We start from the raw sequence: 13559 nt of genomic DNA on the forward strand, positions 1-13559 counted from the left end.
TGGACCACCACAATGGGGTTCTCAGCCTGTGGGTCGTGACCCCTTTGTAACAATGAAAATACACTGCGGCATTAGGAAGGTTGAGAACCACTGTTCTAGGGAGTAGCTGATAAAAAGGAGTAAAAACAGCTGTGGGGCATGTGATAAGTGAAGCAAGGTTGCCACCCTGCCAGGGGGACAGTTGGCAAGAAGTACGTAGGAGAGACCAGGGAAGGCGCAAGTGAGGGGCAGCGCAGGGCCTCTGCTGCCCCACGGAGCCCCTCCAGCCGCAGGGCAGAACTGCTGCCCCTGCAGGCCCAGCCCTGAGTGCCCCCAGTGCTGAGCTGCCCAGAGGAGCGTTACAGCTCCTACAGGTCTGACAGGTCTGCAGCAGCCCTCCCTGAAATGACTCCCCTCCTGGCCCTTCATGGGGCTGCGGCAGCCCAGCCTCACTTCTGTGGACCTCAAGAAGTCTCTTCTTCAGCTGAGGCAGCTTGGTTCAGTATAAAATGCCAAGTGGTTTTCTACTTCCTAGTCTACCTTCTCCTGAATAAATGACCTTGAACAAGTTATGTGACCCCTCAGAGCCTCAAGGTTCTCAACACACCATTGCCCAGCTAGTGGGAATCCTGGGCTGTTACACAGACCCCCGAAGACAGTGAGTGTCGCTTTGAAGCATACTTCCCTTTTGTCTGTTCTTTTCCAGGACGCTGACACTAAGCCACTAAGAGTCACCATTTGATCGGGGCAACTAAGATGCAATGAATAAAGTGCCTACTCGGTGGCCAGCCTGTGGGCAAGACAAATGTATTTCTTGAACTCAAAGGATTGCTTTCTATGGGGGAGAAGATGTGACATCAAGTAACATGCAGAGGTGAATATAAACTTATAGTACTTCTGTGGATGAGAACAGTGTATGACACCAGAGGGACATTCTGTGCATTAGGTCAGGAAAGCCTGTGTGAGGAAGCACCACCAGTCATGAGCAGAATCAGCAACCTAATAGAAATCGGACCCAAAGCCCTGCCCCAAGCACTGTCTTGGCAGCCAAATGCCAGGTGGGCCCCAGGCCACTTGCTGATGGAGCACTGAGGCAGAGAAGCCTTGGAGGTAGCAGCCTCCCAAGCCACCACGTCTGGACTCAAGAGGCCAGTCCTTCTTTCCATCAGCTGCAGAACCAGACCAGGCCTCTGTGGCCAACTGGCTGCTCCCTCCCTCCCTCCAGGTGGCAGGAGCCTCCTTCCCCTCACCTGCCACTGCTTGACCCTCGGGCTTCCCACAGTTTCTAGGGACTGTGACCGTTAATCAACTGTCCATGCCAAAAGGCAGTGCCCAGGTTAAAGTCCGGCACTGCCTACAAGGCTCTGCACAGACAGTCAAAGGCTGAGAAATGCCCCTGTCCACAGAAGCTGCCCCAGGTGCTGAGCGCTTGCTGTGTGTTCAGCACCCCAATGTCTGCGTGTTGATCTTCAGCATCAAAGACGCAGGAGTGCGTCTCTTCACTTCATAGTGTTTGCATGTTAAAGATTCAAATCCAGGCCTGTCTGGCTCTATGGGTACCTGCTGGCATACAAGCCTCACAGCCCCAACCATATGGTGTAATATGGCTCCCAGTTAAAGCACAGAGCCAAGAAATTATCCCAGAGCCAAGAAATTATCCCCCCATGCATACCTTCCCTACTGTGCCCCAACGTCTTAATTCATTAACCACCCTGCCTTAATTCATCCTTTCTGTGCATAAGAGACGGCACTCCAGGGACCACACAAGGTCTTAGAGACACAGAGCCACATTGCAGAGCCCTAGGCCCTCCTGGCACTTACAGTCAAGTAGATGGGGTCAGACACACGAACCAGGAAATTCCCGAAGAGGTGCGATGACACAAGTCAGCACAATAACAGTGGCAGCTCCCAGGAAGTACCAATCCGTTTCCATCTGTCCCCCCATGCACCAGCACCATGCCAGATGTGTGGGGGTGGGGGAGTGTCACTAAATACCAGTTCCTTTTGACAACCAGCCACATCACAGCAAACCACCAGCCAGGACAGCCTTCCTGAAAGCCCAGCAGAACACTGGACAGAACTTGCATGAGATGCTTAACAAGCAGGAGACAGAGGACTCACATTCCATAGGATGTCCCAAAGGGTGACGGCAGAGAAAGACCCAACCGGTGAGAGAGCTGAGCCCTCGCAGGCAGCTGCTGACCTCCGTCCTCCATGGGCTATGAGGGCTGAGAGAATCCACAAGGCACTCAGCCAGGGCCTTCCTCAAAACTACTTTTAGCATCCTGAAATGTGCCGGGTGTGTGTAATTCCAGTGCATGCTTCCACCAGCATTAATCCTCAGATGGCCAAATATCCCTGTAAATCCAGCAGGCTCAGGAAATCCCTGGGCAAAGCTCCACGTAACTGACAGGCACAGCCATCACGAGATGCATTGTGTTAATCGCCTTCTGATCAGGCCTGGAATGAAGAAGAAAATAGTCTTAACACAATCACAGACCCAGAGGGGGTAGTCAGTCATTCCTCCCTCCATATATTCGACGCCAACTTAGAGAGCAAGACACTAAAAACAATTCCCCATAACTCTGGTAACCCACACACAGGAGAGGCAGGCGTCCAGCCAGACCTCCAGGTGAGTGCCGCCTCCCAGAGGCACCAAGGGCCTCTCAGACAGGGGACGGGAGGGAAGGGCAGAGTGAAGGCAGAGAGGAGAGCAACTAAGTAACTGACCTAGAAGCTGACAGCGAGGCCAGGCCTGGCACCTAGCCTGTGCTCCCCTGCAGGGTTGGGAGGGCAGGGAACTCAGAGATTTAGGGTCAGCTGGTAGGAAGTAGTTCTTTGTTTTGTTTCTTTTTAAAGACAACCACAAAACCCTGGCATGGCTCCAGGCCTCGTCCTGCACTCACTGTGAGCGTCTTGGGGCCTGGCCCGGGGCCTGTTTCTTTATTACTCATGCAGCAGTTGCTGAGCACCTACAAGTGCCCTTACAGCTGTCAGGTGTTACCTCTGCCCCCCAAAGCAGTGTACTTATTGTCCCAAAGGTCTCTGAAAAGCACATTGATCCACGGTATCTAGGGCTTGAGACCCGACATACCCCAGTCCACTCAAGGATCACAGTAACTGTCCTTCACGGAACATCTGTTATTCACCTGCTAAAAGCTCTGACCTCACCAACTTCCATCAGTAGTAACTATTAATGCCAAAACCAATTTTCACAAACTTAGTGATTTAAAAACAACACACACTAATTATCTTACAGTTCTGGAGGTCAGAAGTCTGAAATAGGCCTCAGTAGGCAGGTGAAACACTGGTGAGGCTGCGTCCCTTCTGGAGGCGCTGCGAGAGTTTGCATTTCCTCCCTTCTCTAGCTTCTCGACAGGGCTGTTCATACGGCTTGCCTCATGCACAGCTCCTTCTTCCATCTTAATATCCAGCAACGGAGCATCCTTCTGCCTCTGCTGCTGTTGTCACATCTCTTTCTCTAACTCTCTGCCTTCCTCTCCTAGTTTTCTTTTTTTTTTGCGACAGAGTCTCATTCTGTCACCCAAGCTATAGCGCCGGCCGTGGTGTTAGCCTAGTCCAGAGCAACCTCAAGCTCCTGTGTTCAAGCAATCCTCCTGCCTCAGCCTCTCGAGTAGCTGCGACCCACCATGTCCCACCATGACATCTAGCCAATTTTTCCATGTTTAGTAGAGATCAGGCTGATCTCAAACTGCTGAGTTCAAGGGATCCTTCCACCTCGGCTAAGATGACAGGCATTGAGTGATCTTATACCCAGTCAACACTTCCACTTTTAAAGATCCATATGATTACACTGGGCTCATCCAGAAGATTCAAGATAATCTCTCCATCTCAAGGTCCACAGCCTTAATCCCATCTGCAAATTCCCTTCTGATATGTAAGGCAACATATTCACAGGTTCTAGGAAATAGGGGGTGGACCTCATTGGGGGCTGTTATTCTATCTACCAAGCAAGAGTACCAGAAGGGTTTCCCTCCCTGTGTTACGCATTCTTCAGTGGTAAGAAGCAGCCCACCCTCAATATGGAAATAAAACTAGCTACCTACACCCCACCCAGGACACACACACACACACACACACTTATAGCAACCAATTAAAAAAGTACAAAGCGGGCGGTGCCTGTGGCTCAAAGGAGTAGGGCGTCAGCCCCATATGCTGGAGGTGGCAGGTTCAAACCCAGCCTTGGCCAAAAACTGCAAAAAAAAAGTACAAAGGAAAAATAGTAAGGTATATTTTCTTCTTAAAAACGTATCCACTCCTATTGCCCCTCCTAATATCTGGGCACCCCAATGTCCTCATTTGTAAAATGGAAAGCACTGCTTGCCACACGGTTTATGTCCAGACTGCAGCTCTTCTCAGAGTCAGCAGGGGCCAACAAGCAGGGAGGACGTCTCGGGTGACCGGCTCTGTGCTGCTCCGTGACTAACTTCAACACCGTCTATGGAGAAGGTAGGCTTGGCTTCCTGCTACACAGATGAGTCTCAGAAGGCTCAGACTGTAACAGGAAGAGTTAGATTCTGGATCCAGGTTGCATCTGACTCCAAAGCTTGTATTTTGTTTTGTTTTGTTTTCCATTCTGAGGCAGTGTTTCTAGAAAGTTCTGCCTCCAACATTGGTTAGGTAGTTCCTACTGACGCAGCTCTTTGCTAGATACAACTATAAACTCTGGACAAAATATTCAAAGAAAAAAATAAACTCAAGTCACCAAAGTAACCGAAAGCAGGACATCCTGGAGTGAGATCAATCCTTAGAAAAAGAAAACTTAGTATTTTGATAAGTTCCACCATTTGGTCATTTTTAGCCTAAGGGCGGGCTCAGGCCTACACCTTGTTGGTAGCTAAAACTCACATGGTGTAACCAAACTGAAGAAGCAGGATGGAGATGAAGGCAGCGCAACAGCCAAAAGTGAAAGGGACAGAGAAATCAAAGCCAGGGGGGCCCAGGCCATGTGCATAAATACTCCCTAAGTTACCAGTTACCGAGGGGCCGCAAGCCAGACTTCACGCAAGCAAGCGACAGCCAAAAGAAACACAAGAGATTTCCATTGCTGCCCAATGCTGGGGAGACAGTTCAAAATTTGGGTTTATTAAGTTAACTACCTACTGAAAAAAAGGAGTACTCTCCAGGGAACAAAACAGAACTCAGAGTGCCTGCAGAATCCACGATGCAATGTAAAATAGCTCAATATAACAAATAACCACAAAGAAAAAGAAAAGAAAAACCCAGGAAACATGATTCAATCTTAAGAAAACCCAAGGTGACCCAAATTTGCTAGAATTTGCAGACAAGGTTTTTAAGTAGCTATTACAACTATCCTCGAAGACTTAAAGTACTTTTTTTTTTTTTTTTATTGTTTGGGATTCATTGAGGGTACAAAGAATAAGTACATTCTTAACAGATGAAAACACTGGAAATCACAGCAAGGAAAGGAACTCTGTTTTAAAAAGGCCAAGTGTGCCCACCAACCCAGGAATGGGTTAACAAGCCATGGTATGTGTATACCATGGAGTACTATTCAGCCATAAAAACTAAGGGGACTTTACATCTTTTTTATTAATCTGAATGGAGTTGAAACACATTCTTCTTCTTTTTTTTTGAGATAGAGTCTCACTATGTTGCCCTCAGTAGAGTGCTATGGCGTCAGAGCTCACAGCAACCTCAAACTCTTGGGCTCAAGTGATTCTCTTACCTCAGCCTCCCAAGTAGCTGGGACTACAGGCGCCCCCACAACACCCAGCTATTTTTTGGTTGCAGTTGTCATTGTTGTTTGGCAGGCCTGGGCCAGGTTCAAACCCATCCGCCTCAGTGTATGTGGCTAGTGCCCTAGCCACTGAGCTACAGGCACTCAGCTGAAACACATTCTTCTTAGTAAAACATCACAAGAATGGAGAAGCAGGCTCGGCACCCATGTCTCAGTAGGTAGGGTGCCGGCCATGTACACCAGGGCTGGAAGGTTTGAACCTGGCTGGGCCTGCTAAACAGCAATGACAAGAAAAAAATAGCCAGGCGTTGTGATGGATGCCTATAGTCCCAGCTACTTGGGAAGCTGAGGCAAGAGAATCACTTAAGCCCAAGAGTTGGAGGTTGCTGTGAGCTGTGACATCACAGCACTCTACAGAGGGCAACATAGTGAAACTCTGTCTTAAAAAAAAAAAGAGAATCAAGAATCCAATGCACTCAATTCTAATAGGAAGCCAGTAGATGATCTAAGACATGCCTACACAAGAGAAAAACTCAATTCAAGTTGGGAGGAGAGGGAAAGAAAAAGAGGGAGAGGAGAGAAGGGAATGGGTGTGCTCCCACTTAAGGTTAGTGGGCACCACTAGGGGTGTATGGCACACCTCCTGGGTGTGGGACACAACTACAATAGGGACTCTTCCTAACAAATGCAAATATTGTAACCCAGCCAGGTGAGGGGGCTCACACCTATAAACCTAGCACTGAGAGGCCGAGGTGGGTGGATTGCTTGAGCTCAGGAGTTCAAGACCAGCCTGAGCAAGAGTGAGACTTGACCCTCGTCTCTAAAAATAGCCTGGTGTTGGCTCGGCGCCTATAGCTCAACAGGCTAAGGCGCCAGCCACGTACACCTAAGGTGGCGGGTTCGAATCCCCAGCCCGGGCCCGCCAAACAACAATGATGGCTGCAACCAAAAAATAGCCGGGCGTTGTGGCGGGCGCCTGTGGTCCCAGCTACTTGGGAGGCAGAGGCAGGAGACTCGCTTGAGCCCAGGAGTTGGAGGTTGCTGTGAGCTGTAATGCCACGGTACTCTGCCCAGGGGGACAGCTTGAGGCTCTGTCTCAAAAAAAAAAGAAAAACTAGCTGAGATTAGTAGTGTGCACCTGTAGTCCCAGCTACTCGGGAAGCTGAGGCCAGAGAATTGCTTAAGCCCAGGAGTTGGAGATTGCTATGAGCTATGAGGCCATGGCACTCTAACAAAAGTGACAAAGAGAGGATGTCTCCAAAACAAAACAAAACAAAAAAACATTGTAACCTAATTGTTTACACCTTCTCATTAATCTGAAATAAAATAATAAAAACAAAAAGAGTAAAGTAGATAATCTAGAATTTAAAAAGCGCCTGAAACAATTCACTGAATTCATTTAACAATAGACTGAAGAGGAAAGGAAAGTCACTGAATGTGAGGAGACATCACTGGGAATTATTTAATCTGAAGAACAGAGGGAAAAAAATCTGAACACACTAAGAGAGCCTCAAGCACCTGCAGGACAATATCAAAGTCTAACAGATCTGTGATTTTAGTCCCCAAAGGAGAGAAGACCAGTGGAGCAGGATCATTATCTCAGAGAAAGAAGACTGAAAATGTCCTAAATTTGGTGAAAGACATCAATTTACAGATATAAATCCCATTCAGATACAGACAAAATAAAAATAGCACCTCAGTATATAATGATTGAATTGCTGGAAACCAATGATGGAAAAAATCATGAATGAAGCCAGAGAAAACTTTGATTCTAATGGCTTAGAATCATTGAAAAATGATTCAGAGCAGTATACTTGGAACCATAATTTGCTCTGCAGGTGACTTCTCTTGCCTCATCTAAATCCACTTGGTAGCTTTTAGACCCCAGAGAAAGCTGACTTGAAAAGAAAATTCGTATGTCTAAATATAAGCCCCTAAGAGAGAAGAGGAGTAAAGGGACAGTGGTTACAAGGTTAAGGTTTGAAGTTAGACTCTCTACATCTATACCTATATCTATATACAGAGAGAGAGAGGAAGGGGGTTTTGTTTTTGTTTTTGTTTTGAGACAGAGTGGTACCTTTTTACCCTGGCTAGAGTGCAGCTGCATCATCAAAGCTCAAGGCAACCCCAAACTCCTAACCTCAAGCAATCCTCCCACCTTAGGTCCTCAGAGTGCTGGGATTATAGACATGAGACACCACACCCAGCCTAGACTCCGAAATTGACTAACTCTGCTACTCTGGGGAAATATTTTTATCCCTTAGTTTTCTTAGCAGACCAATGACAGCAAAAAGCACATCTATTTACTTTGCAGAACTGTTCTAAGGTTGGTGTTATGGTCTGGATGTTTGTATCCCCCCAAACTTCATACGTTGAAATCCTAACCCCCAAGGTGATGGTATTAAAATAGGGGTGTCAGGAAGACAATTATGTCCTGAGGATACAGTCCTGACGATGGGCTTAGTGTGCTTATAAAAGAGGCCTTGGGGACCTTGTTGACCGCTTCCAGCACGTAAGGACACAGCCAGGAGGCACCATCTATGAGCCAGGAAACTGGCCCTTCACCAGACATCACATCTGCATGAGCCTTGATCTTGGACTTCTCAGACTCTGGAACTATGAGAAATAAATTCCTGTTGTTTATAAACAACCAACCAGACATTTTGTTACAGCAGCCCAAATCGGACTAAGAGAGGCTAACAGAAGATGATGGTCAGAAAGCAGGTACACATTGCTGGGCACACATCAGGAGGTCCACAGAGCTATCATTCTCACATCAAATGGAAGAGGCCTCCTGCAAGTCAAGGTCAGTGGTCCCAACACAGCCCACACTCGCTCCTTTTCAGTCCTCAGCTCCTACAAGCAGTGACCAAGAGCTGCCAGCACAGGGAAGCAGCCTGGGAGAGGCAGTGCTCTTGAGTGTCAGGTCTGGGATCCAGTCAGCTGAGAGGTGCTGCTCCCACCAGGAACAGAAGCTGTGAGTTATGGTACTAGTCTCAGCTAATGGCAGGGGAGAGAACGGGAAAATAGTCTGTTAACTATTTACTGAAGCCCAGAGGCAAGTCTGAAGCCAAGTTTGTTTTGTTGGGGTCAGGCCCATTAAAGTTCTGCCACCTGAGAAAGAATTATTACATGGTCTGTTGGGTATTACTGCAGCCAAGTGTGGTCCCTGACCAATGGCAGGGGCTGAGCTGATGCTCACAGGAGGGGTGGCCACACCATGCCCTCCTCCTGCAAGAATGCCCTGCACACATTCCCCCTGCAGGACTTCCAGTCTCCCCAAGTCATGACACTTCTCTCTAAGGGGGCATTTTCTTTTTCTCTCAGGCTTACTTGCTGCAAGATGTAAGTCATTTGCTCTTTCTGTAATGAAATGGCCAGAATAAAAAAAGACAAGACAATGTCAAGGATTGGCTTTGATATAGAATGAAACTCACATGCGCTGCTGAACAGACATTCTGAGGAAGGACAAAGGACCACGTGTGAAACCATTTTGTGCAGTCCACTAATGCTGAGTATACACACATCCCATGACCCTACAGTTCTCCCCCTTGTTATAAACGCACAGGTGTGTGTGAATATCATCACCATGCAAGTGCACACAACGTAGGAATACATCTCTCAAACGTAACCTTGGTTGAAAGAAGCCAGACACAGGCAGTACATTATGATATTATTTATATTAAGAACATAAACAGGTTAAACGAATCTATCGAGTTAGAAGCCAGGACAAAGTTATCCCCAGAGAGCAACTGAAAGGGTTGGGAGGAGCCTTCCAAAATGCCGAAAATGCTCTATTTATCCAAGTGCCGGCTCCACACGCAGGTCCAACTTCAGAACACATAACAAGCTATCTATGTGCACATGATTTGTGCACTTTTGTTTATACACATTACTTCTATCAAAGTGAGTTCACATTTGTTAAGTCTCTCCTGTGAAATTCTGCTTGCTGGAATGTTGGGGACGTCGGAACACCCCCCTCAAGGCTTGGGAATCAACAGCTTTTAGGTGTCCCTGTTTCACTGTAACCTCACGGCCCACTGCCTTGCAGCTGACCCTGCCAGGGAGGACATAGAGGGGACAACTTCATAAATAAGTATGCTCTGGCTCAGTGACACAGAATTGCCCCACAAGAAGACATGGCCCCCAGCCCCATTCTCTTGTCTGAGTCCCTCCCATCTCTGCCCCCAGGGCGGTCAGACAGGACACACATTTGTCATTTCATTCTCCATCCTCCCCAGCAGGTGTTTCCACCAGTGGAATCCCCTGCAGTGGATATTTGGAAGAAAAATGAAAAACAGGCTCCCTCATTTCCCACCCCACACCACAAGAGCATCTTTGCATATCAGCACCCTCAAATATGAGATGGGCAGACAGATGCTTTGGGAATGGAAGACTGAACGTGCCCAGTGTCGGCACAGGCTGGCAGAAGGGGCCGGAGGTCTGGAGAGCAGAAAGCACAGGAGGCGTCACTGTTTGTGGCGGGACGGCGTTTCCCAGTGTGCGTGGCTGTGCCGTTCTGTCTCTGCCTCGGGTCTCCTAAGCTCCGTGCGTGTGCGGGTGTGTGTCTCTCTCTCTCTGCCCCTCTCTTGCAAGAGCGAGCAACCACACTGTTAACTTCAGTACCGGTGAGAGTCGGCGGGTGTGGAAATCCAGCCAGCAAGGCAGGAATCTCGGCTGCAGGAGACGAGAAAGCTTTTCTATGCGGTCAGAATCCAGTCTTTAACGCGCTCAAGATCTTAGCTTGCCTCGATTTCTCTTTCTCTTAGGTTAGCGAGGTGAGATTTCTTCACAACTGACACTACAAAGAAGGCGTCTCCTTTATGCTCTTCCAAGGAAAAGAGAGGTAGCAATTTCTCTGGCCCTGTTCACATTATTTCTCTGAAGTACACCCAAAGCTGGGGCTTGCCTATCCTGGGAAGACAGAGTAAGATCTGCTCCCAGAGAAGGTGGCCGTGCTGTCTCCTGACAGGCTCTGTTTTAGCTCCATTTCATTTCGTCCTCACGGCATGCTGGCGTGCTGGGATGCAGGGATCAGGTGGTGAGGAATGCTCCAGCTTTCCAGCTCCTGCCCCACCCCCTCCTTCACCAGACTCCTCATCCAGGGGCAGGCGTGAGGTGAGTCTGGAGCCAGATCAGCCAAGGCGTGATTCCCCACCTGCATGGCCTTGGGCACATACCCTTGGCTCACTCAGTGTGGCTCCTCTTCTGTTTAATAAAAACAAGGAATAAAAATGCTTGTCCTCAAAGTTCGTCTGTGGCTGAGATACTGCACAGGTAACACGATCAGCACACAGTGCCTCACAACACAAGCAGACAGCCAGTATCACCCTCAACAGCACAGCACAGCCGGCATTACTCCCACAAGTTAGGCTTGGGAGAGGCAAACCCAACCGAACCCGGCTCACCAACTCGATGGGGGTTTACTTGCCCCTGCATTGCGCTGGGCATCTTCACCTGCATTGTGCAATAGAGCCCTGCTTAAACTTTGCCAAGTCCTTTGCTTACAGCCACTCTTAGGAAATACCAACATCAGGGCCTGCCAGGCTCCAAATGTCCATGCATGTTCTGTACCATGCTTGGGAAGGCAGCAGGTGCTCAGTAAATGTTGACTGACTGAGAGCTTAATCGCCACTACGTAGTGAGAGCTCATGTGCTAGCTCTCACCACAGTGGAAGGAGCCGGAAATGACATCAAACATGAAAGACATGGTCTCTGGTTTCATGAAGCTTTCAGGTGGTGCCAAGATATGCAGAGAAGCAAACAGGCAGACGGTGCAGTCCACAAACGAGTGCCCAGGCAACGTCCAGGGTGTCATGGTGGGTTGGAAAAAGCTAAGGAAGGAAGGAGAGGCTGGGCCATGCCGGACGTGAGAGGTCCCACCACGTTGGTGCACAAGAAACGCTGGAATTAACCTGGTTCAGTGTCCTCACGGAGCAGCTGAAAAGCAAGGCCCAGAAGGGAAGTGATTTGCCCAGGGTCATGCAGCCGAGACTTGCAGCAGAGTTAGAAGCAAACCTTGGTGAGAAGGGTGGGCAACATACACCACGCCTAAAGGAGGCACTGTTCCTTCATCAAGTAGGCACGGGGACGTTGTGGGCCAAAGGTGGCATGAGCAGAAGCCAGGCAGAATGGGTATCAACCACGTCTGCTGAGTAAGTACTTATTCAAAGAGCGCCGGCTATATTCACACAATCGCCAACATCTCTGGGAGGTATGTTCTCACTCACAAACGAGAACACTGGCCACAGCGAGCTGCACGCCCAAGCCATGCTGGCAGACGGTGAGAAAAAGAGTGGGCTGTGAGCCCAGGCATTCTGCCCCAGAACCTTTCACTTGACTACTAGTACGCCTTACCTTAGAAGGCTGTGTGGTGGGAAAGACTGGGCCAGAGCAATAGGATAAGAAGCTTTGGGGAAAAAAGAGAGGTGGAGGGCAAGTTGCTAGAAAAGGCAGGAAACAGAGACTTTCCCAAGTTACCACCAATACCCACTGCCAGAGGCCAGGCGCAGTGGCTCACACCTATAATCCTAGCACGCTGGGAGGCTGAGGCTGGCGGATTGCTTGACCTCAGGAGTTCAAGTCCAGACTAAGCAAGAGCAAAACTCTAAAAAATAGCCAGGGTTGTGGTAGGTGCCTGTAGTCCCAGCTACTCGGAAGGCTGAGGCAAGAGGATTGCCTGAGCACAAGAGTTGGAGGTTGCTGTGAGCGATGACACCACAGAACTCTACGCAGGGTGACAAAGTGAAATTCTGGAAGGAAGGAAGAAAGGACATTCACTGCCAGGAGCTGAGCAGAATGGCCCCAACAGGTCACCATCAGGTCCCAAGTCTTGCTCTTTTTCTCACATTAATCCCCTCGTGTCACTCATGACACATCTCTCCAGACTGGCTCCCCATCAGAGGGGAGAGTGTGTCCACCTTTGGCCTAGAGCCATGACATCATTCCAGCCAGGATCTGGGTCTGGGTCCGAGTCTCCACAGAACAACCAGCTCCTGACACCTCCCAGGTGGGAAGGCAAATGCTCTCGTCACACCTAAGCACGGCACCCAGGAAGAAAGGCCATGTGTGCACTTCTCACCTGCTGTCCTAGGATGAGCAGCACAGAGGCCCCTAAATGTTACAGGCATATGACTCTCCCAGTAAGGCTAGTAAGGACAAGATCTCGCTCTATCACCAAAGCTGGACAGGGTGAGCTTCTCTTTAATTAATTAGATCAGACTAGCAAGGAAAAGCGATAGTAATTGTAAGGAAGAAAGAGAGGCAGACGGGCAGACAGACAGGAGGGGAGAAGAGAGGAATGTGCTGTCACACAACGGCCAGCACTTCAGAGACAAACAGGCCAGGGCAGGAATGTCAGCTCCAACTCTCTGAGGCTCCAAGCCATGACCTTCAGAGCTTCAGTTCTTCCACCTGCATCCCTGTCTACAGAATGGGCCCTGCCCTGCAGAGTTAGGGGGAGGTCAGACACGAGCTGAGCTGTGCAAAGTCCTTCTACACAGGAGGTCCTCAGCATAAGAAAAGACCACATGTAATCATGTTCACCTCCACACTCTATCATTTTTAAGCTTGAAGGTGAGGGAAATACTGAAATGACTGGCAAAAGTCAGGAACACTTTTCTTCTACAAATGACAGATCGTCAAAGGTTTTTTTTCTTCTTTCTCTTTTTTTTTTTTTTTTTTTTTTTTGTTTTAGTACTGTTTACCTGCCCACATCCACAAAACCCCTGGGGGAAAGAAAGGTCAACAAAGTCCCAATGTCAGTCAAATTCCCATGAACAAAGGGGGCAAAGTGCCAAGGAACTAAGCCATCAAACAGTGACTCAGGAGAGGTTCCTCCGCAGAGTAGGACCTACCC

At 48.8% G+C, this 13559-nt stretch overlaps 1 long non-coding RNA gene across 1 annotated transcript in view; it reads right to left on the bottom strand.

The window, feature by feature from the left end:
• LOC111727745 overlaps positions 1-2434 on the bottom strand; it is a 160723-nt gene extending 158289 nt beyond the window's left edge. Inside the window, exon 1 of the long non-coding RNA XR_002775217.1 lies at positions 1801-2434. This is a non-coding gene — a long non-coding RNA (uncharacterized LOC111727745). The remainder of the gene's footprint in view (positions 1-1800) is intronic.
• Between the last annotated feature and the right edge of the window lie 11125 nt (positions 2435-13559).

This window comes from Otolemur garnettii, unplaced genomic scaffold, assembly GCF_000181295.1.
Source record: "Otolemur garnettii isolate 467f Iridium unplaced genomic scaffold, OtoGar3 scaffold00004, whole genome shotgun sequence".
Lineage (NCBI taxonomy): Eukaryota > Metazoa > Chordata > Mammalia > Primates > Galagidae > Otolemur > Otolemur garnettii.